We start from the raw sequence: 11,382 nt of genomic DNA, 5'->3' as shown, positions 1-11,382 counted from the left end.
AGGCCGACGGCTGTTCACCAAGTCTAAGCAACCGTAGCTGCCAGTCCATAGGTTGGACATTTTTTGCTGCATGTCCACCAAACGGAAGTGGCTGTAAAAAATACTGTTGTTGCGGTACAAACGGTAAGTTTGGTACCACCTGGTCGCTATGAAAGCCGGACTGACGGGAGGTGCCGCCTGACTGACTCTCATGATACGACTGAGTATGCCTCATCGAGGTATTTCGCAGACTGTCTTGGAAGTTTGAAGTAGAGGCCGACTCTGACAATCGGTCACTCTTCTTCTACTCTAGCAGTAGCCGAGCGTCTGTGTATGTTTTCCTCGACCCGTCCGCCTGAATATGACGAACAGGTTTCCTATTTCCTGGAGTAGGAAAATGGTATTTTGTGAAATCAAGGGCAGGTGGCTCCCACTTCCTAGATTTAGGATGAGGGGTCGCCTCTCGCCCTTGAACTGGTTTCCTCTTCAGTGAAGTGGAGGGTTTCTTAGCCGACTGCTCCTTGTCCAGAGCAGGCGGCTTCTTGTTGATCAACTCTTGAATTTCTCCTTTGAAGTCCCTCATGAAGGTCATGAGTTCGTTCCTTGTGATGGGAGCAGACCCATCAGTCGGCTGCTGCTGAACAGGCGGTGCGCCTGCTGGCTCTCTTCCAGTTTGAAGATGTTCCCGTTCCCTCCTTTCGGTATGACGGGTACGTCGGGCCCTTAGGGTCCCGTCTGAATCTGTGTGAGCTTCAACTTCAAATTCATTCTCAATATCGTGGTCCGACTGAACTAGAGGGTCGTCCAGGGGACGTCTCTCCTCAGGAGCCGGTACAGACGTGGATGCCATCTCAGAAGTACTCTCCCCACAAACGGCGCCAAATGTTTCGGGGTTTTCTGATGTCCTGCGGGAGAGTTACATTTCCGAGACTGGAACCGGACGCCTGTACCTGCAAAACAAACGGATGCTCCGGATGATTGGAGATCCGCCTCCGACGGTCAAGTTAGTACTTGATTAAGGAGTAATTAATGCGGAAATTAAAGAGATTGGGTCTCTCTAGGTGAGAGTGTTTAATGTGAGTAATCTGCGTTTTTAGCGTTATCTCCCTTAATGAGGATTAAGGGAGGTATTTATAACCTCGGGAAACGTGTCAATCTAGGTTTAGGTTAACCTTGGGCTGATTGGGCTTCCCTCGGAAGTTAGGCCTAGGTGACCGGTTATCCCAGGTGTCATGGGAAGGACACGTGTCGTGTCGTAATTGGTCCATGGTGGACGGATCATTGCTTGACACGTGGCAGGCTCCTATTGGCCCATGTGACGGACACATGGCGGAACCTGATTGGTCCACTTGTCAGATGGTGATTGGTGGGGAAAAATCCCCTAATCACCTAGCATACTAGGCTTGCGATGGGGCTTGCCTAGCTTAGCACTCACACGGCCAGGTTAATGCGAGGCTACGGCTAGGCACGTACTTTTAACTCGATTGATTTTACGTCTCGTCGAATTCTAAATTCAACTCGACTTGCGACACTCGATCTCGACGCTCGAAGCTCGATATCCGATGTCTTTGTTCGTAAAACTCCGACGACTCATCGAATCCTTCAGATTGATTCATCGTCTCGGATCGGTTGTTCTATTGGGTTCGACCCGAAGGGTTCAGTCAAGATTAAGCTGTAATATTAATTGTACATTAATATTACTGATCGGAAGCGGCCTCCACCTAGGCATTTCGATCACTTGACCTTAATGAAGAATTAGCTTTCCTATAAGTTTGAACCCTCTATCGGAATAATACACTTGTTCGAAGGACACCATTCCTTTCACCAAACACTACCACCAACCCACCACCACCAAGATTAGCATCGACGAGGATTGTTGGTTCTTGTTCAACAATCTCGGGCTAGGCTCTTTTGTGATTAGTGCCTATCGAACCTACAAAGAGCCCACCCTTGAGTTTCTTGCCTCATTCGAATGTCATGCCGCGGGGGATAATAATCTCTCCGTCTCCTTACAACTCTTTAACAAAAAAGAAACTCTTTAACCAACTACTTGACTTCAACACCGATGCCGATATGTTCTTCCCAGAGCATGCAGGCTTCTATGCTTATGAGCCCCTTCATTGGTGGAAAGTCATCTCCAGGATGGACGCCTTCAACTCCAAGTATTCCCTAGCTAGCCAAATCTTGCACCCGGCCATCAGACTTTTGCATCGAATTCTCGGGTACATGGTCTTCAACAAGCAAGATTTAGGGAAAATTACCACCGACGAAATCCGAATTTTATGGCTTGCTACGCAGCCGGAGATTAGGGACAGAATGAACTTCGGGTTTCTATTCACTAAATGTATTGAAGGTGTCCTCTCGGGCACAAGGAAGGGTGAAATCCATTTTGGGGGGATGGTCACTCGGATAGCCGAGAAGTTGGGGTTGGATAAGCTGGAATCTTGCACTCCCGTGGAGAAGAGTGATGGGAGTGATATTTGGCTTGACCTAGATCAACTAAAAACTATGAAATTCATCGCTAATACCGAGGATCGAGGACGAACTTGGAGCTTACTTGTCTCCCATGAATACCATTGTTTCCTTCCCAAGCCGGAATTCACCTCCTTCACGAGGGAAGGGGTAAATTACCCGTGGTGGGTAAAGAAGGATTCGGGTGTCCTTCCTAGTGCAAGAATGGTCATGGGTGAAGGGTCCGGTCAAGGCCATGAGAGTGCGGAGGATGAGTTCAACCAACAACAACAACAAAAAGGAAGAAGGCAACAACAACAACATCATCAACCCGACTACCAACAACAAACGGAGGCAATGAGAGCCCAAATGGAAAGCATGAAACTCGACATGCAAGGTATGTTTGCTACCCACCATCACCTTTCTTACCAAACCAACGCCATGTATGACTTGAGTGTACGTAGAGGGGATGTCACTCCCCCCGGTCAACTACCCATATGTGCCGGCCCAACAAGGGCTCGTGCCATCTTGGGGGGGTGACAACCAACCTACGTACCCCTATTGGCAGGGTCCCTCGGACCCCAATGTGCCCAGGCGTGATTTCCCCGATGAGTCCGGTCAATATGACTACCGGGTATCGGGTGGGAGCAATTACAAGGGTGACCCTAACTACCCCTACGTTGATCCCTCGCACCCCTCACCTCTAGTCCAGCCTGACCCTTATGATCAATTATCCGCATCCCAAATTAACCTCTTCAAGGGTCATTATGGGTGGCCTCCTGGTTACACCGGAGGTTGGGACCCCTATGGGCCTCCCTCGGGCTTCTCTTATGACAGTATAAGTGCGGATAACGATGGCGCCGGCCCTAGTGGCCATTAGTTTCCCCCTTGTTCTTTTCGTTCCCTCCCTTTGTTTTCCCTCCCCTTTAGTACATGTCCTTGTGCCGCATCGAGGACGATGCTTTACTCTAGTGTGGGGGGGTGTTTGAGTCAAAGGAGAGTGTTAGGGAATGCTTGAGGTAAGTGTGGGGGAAGGCACCTAGGACTCAAGGGACTATTTAGGGGTTTTTGGGTGTAGGTGTCGTTGGTAGCGTTGTTGTTGTTGTTGTTTGGTGTCTATGATGTCCATTTCTATGACGATGATGATATGATGATAATGTTATGATGATGATGATTTTATGATGATGGTATGTTTAGGTAGTAGGTCATACCCAAAGAATTGAGTTCATGATTTTCTTTCTCTCTCTAGTACTAACTTTCTTTTCTTTGTAGTGCTTGCCTTGTTTTACTTTGTTTTTCTCTCTCTTGTAGCTTGGAAGAAATTGGAAGCGACATGTGGAGGCACGGTAAATTGCATGGTTGCTCCATTCTTTCTTCAAGAGACATGGGTGAGATCTTTCCTTTACTTTTTTTCTCTTCTCGTGTTGTGTTTAGTTTAGGAAGGAGTTGAATGGTTTGAGGATGTTTGCATGCGGTTCCAAGGAACCTGGAATCGTTGGTATTGAGACCAAACGATCACTTGTATGTCGATTGGGATTTATTTGAATCTTTAAGCCTCTTATATGAACCTTCTTGATTCCTTCTTTCTTTTGTTCCACTTTCTTTTGTGTTATAAGCGTAACTATGGCATGATGATATGGTTGTGTTTTGGAACTTTCTTGCTACATTTGGACTCTATCTCCGTGATGATGTATCCTGTAATGTTTGTCCTTTTTCTTAACTATGTGATGAGATGCACATTTCAAGATCGTTTTTGATTGAATTAGATGAGCCTTAGAAGGTAGCAAGGGTAAGAACTTTTGATGGCGTTTTAACCCCTAGTTCATGGGATGTGGTAAGACGGAGTTGCTCCCTATAGTGGATTTGAAGCCCTTTAGTTGGTATTTGCTTACTTTTCTCGTCCTTTGTGAGGTTCACTTTGTTCAAGCCTTCATCAATTTGTTGAGCGGCATGTTAGGATCCTCGACTATGCATGTTTGAATCCTTGTGTTGATTACTAGCTCCCGAGATCGTGACCTAGGACTCTTAGGGGAGGAAAAGGGCACTATTTCTCATTTTTGTTTATATTCTCTTTTATTTAATTAGTTACAAATTTGATTTTTCTTTTTGCATCAACCTTCTTGCCAACCAATTTGAGCGTAATGTTTTCCCATTCTTGTCTCAACCTCATTACAAGCCTAGCAACCTACGTTTACCAACCCTTTTAGTTAGTGAAGCAATGGGTTTGCGAGGCTAGTGTGAAAGAGCGTCATGAATAAGAGCATGAATCATTTGTGAAATTGGTTTGTAATTCTAGAGTTGAATATGTAAGGAAGGTCGAAAAAGAGTGTTTCATATATATATATATATATATATATATATGTATATATATATATATGTATATATATATATATGTATATATATATATATATGTATATATATATATGTATATATATATATGAAATGAGAAAATTACTTATTTTGTATATACTTGAATAAGGGGTGGTGATGCGATGAAATCGAAATGTTGGGTGACCGTTTGAGTTGTGGTTGTTTCTTGAGTTTTGTCCATGAGAATTGGACACACTCTTGCTTCGCTTAGGATTTACCACCACTATTTCAAATGTTCTCCCTACCTCTACCTAAAGCCGAGTCATTACAACCCTAATAAAGACCCTTAGACTTTAGGGGTACGTGGTCAATAACCAGTGGAGGGAGATGGTTTTCAACCCTATGGAGAGAGCGTGCATAGTTGAGATGTCGGGATGATCTTTTACCTCCCCAAAATGAATCTTTTTCCGGTTCCTTCATGGAATCATGAGGAACCATCTAGGGGAACGATTTGAAACTAGTAGGGAGAACGCGGACCTTTTTAGAGGGGAGTAGGGCGGAAGACGACTCACTAGTTCTCTATGCTTAGTTGAGGCTTGACTCTTGCAATTTTTAGCATCTTGAGGCGTGCATGCATCATGTAATCGAGAATAGCTAATATTCTTTAATGTTTTTAACATGGTTGAGTCCGAATAAAGCATTTGTCCTTCAGAACTCTAATGTTGCTTTTCCAAAACCATGCCATATTATGTTTGTCTTTGTGGAGTTTGTTTTATCTTTCTCTTTTTGGTCTTGCTTGAGGACAAGCAAGAGGCAAGTGTGGGGTATTTTGATGTGTGGCATTTATGCCACCATTTTAACCTCTTTCATTAGAGATTTTCCCCGGATTTTTCACTTGTTTATGCCTCTTTTCACCCTTTTATCTCGATTTTAGTCACTCTAACTCCCTCTCATGTTTTCCCTTCCCTTTTTGTCTTTTATTTTATCTTTTACCTCCTTTTTATGTGTTTGATAGCTCCTAGCGCTAGTGTGCGAATCATGAATTGGTAGCTCGAGTAGAGATGCTAAAGGAGCTTGCCAAGGAAGTGGAGATGCCAAAATGGAGAGGGCGCGCTGTTAAGAATGGCAGCGGGCGCATGCTTGGAAGCCGCGGGCGTGGACAGGGAGGTCCTGATATAAGCTAAAGAAAGTGGTGATGGCGATAGAGAAGGCCCGCGGGCGCGGCATTTTCCTCCGCGGGCGTGGCAATCTGGGTCTGACGAACTTAATACCCAGTTTGGAGAGGGCGCGACACCCAGTTTGGAGAGGGCGCGACAGCCGGTTCGGAGAGCCCTATCCCTTGCCCTTTTTCTTCTTTTTGGTAGAAGACTATAAATAGTCTTTAGCTTGAGTTTTTGGGGGCATTCACTATTCCATTGGCTTAAAATCATTTGTAGAGAGAGAATATCCATGTCTTCTAGAGAGAGAAAACACTAGTCTTCAAGAATCAATCTTTGTAATCCAATATTCAAGCTTTATTCTAGATTGTTGCTACTACTTTTATGATTTGGTAATATTTCATCTTTATGATATCAATCTTTACTTTTGTTTCTCTAGTTTTTGGTTTTCTTTGTTTTATTGTTCTACTTGAGTTTTCCTTCATAAATATTCAAGCTTTATTAGTTTCTTTGATTTCCTTTCAAGTTAGAATCATGTTAGGTTGTGATGATATTGAATATATGCTTATGTCAGTTGCTATGGCTATTCCCTTCCTTCTAGCTTAGGTTATTAGCTAGGGAAGGGGGTGAAAATCATGAGTATTTGATTATCTATTGATTATTGATTGGGATTTATTCTTGAGTTGATGACTTGAGCTGAAATATGCTTGGAGTTAGTGTGTGCACCTCTAATCCCAAGAGTCTAACCCTTGATTGAATGCATGAGAATGATTTAATCTAGGTGTGAATGATTTCATCGATTTGCTTGAGTAGTTTCATGAGAATGAACTATCTTAGGTAGAGTTTATACTCCTAGAATTGGTCCCTTATCGGTTTTCCTTAGTATTCCTTGTTCATGATTGAATCCCCCTCTCCCTAGTGCCTTTGTCATTGTTGATTGTTATTTCTCTAATCTAGCCCATTTACTTGCATTTAAGAGTGTTTATTATATTTCGATTGCTTTTAGTTTATTCTAGGCTCTATAGTTGATGCTTTGTCCGTAGGATTCTTCAAACACAAATCTCAATACCTCTTTTTGTTACTAGCAATTCATCCTAGATTTCATATTAATTGTGCTAAACCCCTGTTTCCTTGGGAATCGACCCTACCTTACCGCTATCTAAAGTAAAATTGATAGAGCTAGGATAGGAGATATAAATTGTAATTTTGATCTAGGATAGTAAACTAACGACCTATTGTCCACCGATCAAAGTGTCCCTTTATAATGCCAAATGATTGGTATTTATAGGGAAAGGAGCTCTTGAATTCCAATCTCCCATCAATGCGCGAGAGTTGGTAAAATGCATTTTATTCAATTTATTTTAATTTAAAAATCAAATTGAAATGCAAGTGAATCAACAAACAACAAGTGTCAAGTGGTGAGCAAGGGGTTAGGTGTGGACCACAAGGCGAGGGGGGGGCATCCTCCCCTTGCTCCCCAGGCAACCCACCAAAACATGCCTTCACACGCACAAAAACACGAAAGAGCTACCACATGTGAGCTGCTATGGCTGGGACGGGCGCAAGGGTTGGCTGGCTGCCAGCCTTGCTGTGCGCCATAGCCAGCACACGCACAGGCCAACTTGCGTGCTGGGCCTTGTGCTGTACGACACAACAAGCACACGCACATGCCAGCTTCTGTGCTGGGCCTCGTACTATGCAGCACTGTTTCTCGCATGGCCTAGCATGCTAGCTAGGCCCTCGCTTCCCACAAGGGAGCTTCTGCAATGCCCCTGCTAGCCCAGCCATACGTGTAATAAGTCTCATTTTTAACACATATTAGGGTGTTTTTCTCTCTTAGTTTTAGATTTACTTCGGTGTTTCTTTTTTATTTCTATTCCTTTTAGTCTTGTTTTAGTTATCTTTGTCCTAATTTATGGTTTTAGGCCTTAGTTGGGAATAATATGCTTTTTGCTCGGCTTCTTGCTTGATTTGCATGTTTTTCTATGTGTTCTTTCACTCTTTTATCTCTTGGTCTATTTGTGTAGGTGCTTGGCGCTTTCTTCGATGATTATGACCCAAGAAAACGCAAGAAAGTTCAATAGAAGAAGTTTGAAGCAGAGAAGCTTGAGACCAGAAAGCTTGAAGCTCGTAGAAGGCCTTAAACCAAGTCTTGTTCACTCTTTCAGCCATAACGTTTTATCTACTTATTGGATTGAAACGATTCAAATTGTGTTGGAAACTAGACTTGAAGAGATTTCTAACGGTAGGTTGCACACCCCAAGGGGATTCTTAGAACAAAAGTTATGGTCATTTGAATTTGCAAGATGCAGCCAGGCTTCGCAGGCACGGCTATTTGTGCCACGGGTGCGGCCCTCTTTTCTTCCTAACTATTGCAACTTTCTTGTGATGCCTCGGAGAAGCCTTGTCGCGGGCGCGACTTAGTTTACTGCGGGCGCGGTTTTCTGGGTCTTTTTCGAGCTAAAATTCCAGATTTCTTTCTTTCTCTTCTTGTAATATAAATAGAGGATTTCTTAGACTTCCTTAGGGGGATTTTTACATTTCCTCTCTCCTCTAATTAGGATTAGGATTAGATTAGGATTTTCTCTCTCTAGTTTAGGAGTAGTTTTAGAGAGAGAAAGCTTGGATTTCAATGGAGATTTGGGAGCTTGAAGAAGCAAATTTTGTGGATTCTCTTCTCATCTATTCAACGAGCGTTTCTAACTTTCTATCACCTTTATTGGTTTGTTTAATTCTTGTTTTTGCTTATTTCATTGTTTATTACAGTAGTTAATTAGTTTACTTGTTTAATTCTTGCTTTAATTCTAGTTTTACCTTGTTTTCCTTCATTATGTTTGCTTAGATTTTGTTCTAGGGAAATGAATAAAGGTTATGTTGATGATTGAGTGATTGGTTGTGATTAGTATGCAATTGATTCTTGATTATTGTGTTTGGATGATGCTTACATTGACAAGAATCTTTTTAACTAATTGATTCTTAGTTCTTAATTATGCTTTCAATCAATTGTGCAGAAGTGAGTTGATTGAGAGTCTAGATTCTTCCATACCTTTGCTAGGCTAGTTGCGCAGGAGTGAATTAGCTTAGTAAGATAATTAGCATGCTTAATTGCGCGGGATTGAGTTGAGTGTGTTAATCATTACTAATTGAGATCATGATCATCTAATTGCAACTTGTTACTTAATTCATTAATGTAATTGGATTCCCCTTTGCCTAATATCTTGTTAATTGCTTTAAGTAGTGTTTTAGATGTTTCTCTCCTTATCTCACAACCTTCCTACTAGTCTAATTACCTCAAATTAATACACTTAGTCCTTGTGGTTCGACCCTAGCTTGCCACTATCTAGTGTGAACTTGATTGATAGAGTTAGGTTAGGATTATAAATTGTAAATTTGATCTAGGGTAGTAGACCAACGACCTATTGTCCTCCGATCAAATTTTTCGCGCCGTTGCCGGGGACTAAGGCGTTCATTAGTTTGTATTAATTAGATTATCTAGGTTCTTGTGTATAGTTTTGATTTTAGTTTGCTTTTCTTTGCTTTGTGTAAAATAAAAATAAAAATGGCATGCTTATCTTTTCCTCAATTTGATTATGAACCCTTTTGTGCTTACTTTGAAAGACTTGATGGTTTCCTTAGTTTCCATGGTTGTTCTCTTAGTGATGCTTGTGGCATAGCTTATTGGGGTATGAATGAGTATACTAGGAATATGGTTGAGAATATGTATAGTGGTAGATTCCATCTTTTGCCTATGCATGATGCTTGGAATTTCTTCACATGGCTTGCTAGAGATTCCTAAGATAGAGAATGTCATGCTTCTTGCTTTGATTCTCAATGTCAAGATTCTTTTAATTTTTGCATGAATTCTCCTGATGCTTCTAATATGCCTTGTGATGATCCAAATATGCGTGTTAACCCCTTTCCCTCTTATGCTCATTGTGATGAGGTGTGTTCTAATGTTGATGATATGCATGTTAATGGTGATTGTGAACCTCAACCCAATAACATTGATGCCCAAATTCTTGCCCAAATTCAATATCTTACCCAACAAGTCTAAGAGCTTCAAGAGGAACAAAAATTGAGAAAAGTGAGACTTGCCCAAGTGATGAGTGCTAGGGTTGTTGGAAATGGATGCGAGGCACCTCACTTGGAGTGTGAGAGCGCTTTTGAGGATGATATGGGCCAAGGGTGTAAATGTGAGGGGAGTTTTTCTTGTGATGAGAGGATTTTTGAGGAATTTGATCCTTTTCATTCCCCTTTTGAGCTTGAGCGCCTTCCTTCCCCTTATTCACTGATGTGAATCAAGAGGCTAATTCTTTTGAAGGGTCCAAGACACTTGTAGAAGGTCCAAATAGCTTCATTATGGGCTGCCCAAGCAAGAAAATAAACAAGATAATAAACAAGGAAAGATCCAATAGCTTAAATTGGAAAGTAACAAGCACGAATTACAAAGAAGAAGAAATTGCGAAGTTCACTTCCGACGAGCACACATGTTGCCACGCGCCGAATCTTGGCCCAAGCGCCAACGCCCTAGCTCCGCCTTGGATCCACCTTGACATTGGTCAGGCGCGTGCACCACCTTGGTGGCGCGTACAAAGAGTTTCGGCGACAGAACGAAAAGCATGATTTTCTTTACTTAGTTTTTTCTAGAGTTTTTGCTTGCAAGTTTTTACCTTTCACTTGAAAGGGTTTTTCTTGGTTTAAGCAATTAGGAATATTCTTAATTTCTGTTATTTTATTTTAAAATAATTTCTAATTCAATTAGGAATTGTTTTAAGAAGTTTTAGGTTAATTAGAACTAGTCTTATTACTAGTTTCCTAGTTCCATTAGAATTGGTTTTCCTATTCTATCTAGGATACTTTGGGATCAAGGCTAGGGTTTTTTCTAGTTTGAATAGACTTAGGAATAGTTAGTTTTAGTCTATAAATAAGGGATTTTTCGTGGCTTTGTACACAACAACAAAAACCAGAAAATTCAATACAAGTTTATTGTTTGTTTTGCTTAATTGCTTACAAATTCTTTTGCTAGTTTTCAATTCAAGGATTTGTTTTGATAATTAGAACGTTCAATTCTTAGTTCTAGGAGTAGTCTAAGTTTTGTTCATCAAGGTACTTAGTTCCAGGAGTGGTCTAGGTAATTTGAGAGGCGTTGAATTCGTTCCAGGAGTGGTCGTTTTCAAAGTCATATCCGGTTCGTTATTCTTAAGTTGTTCGATTTTCTTAGGAAATTCGAAGGGCTTGTGTTACTTGTGTGATTTTAGATTCTTTATTAAGTTAAGGGGTTTAAATCCACATCATTCACCCCCTTTGAGAGCTTCTCTTGGTGAGGATGTGAGTGAGACATCTTCAATATTGGATGAGGGATTTCATGAGGAGGATGATGATGAATTTCAGCAACCAAGAGAGATTGAGAGTCCCTTGGATGATGCTGGAGGAGTTGAGAATGACGTAAATTTGGTTTTGTGGATTCCATTTCCCTTCCCCATCT

Source organism: Chenopodium quinoa, unplaced genomic scaffold, assembly GCF_001683475.1.
Source record: "Chenopodium quinoa cultivar QQ74 unplaced genomic scaffold, ASM168347v1, whole genome shotgun sequence".
Taxonomy (NCBI): domain Eukaryota; kingdom Viridiplantae; phylum Streptophyta; class Magnoliopsida; order Caryophyllales; family Amaranthaceae; genus Chenopodium; species Chenopodium quinoa.
Note: the sequence above shows the minus strand (reverse complement) of the source record.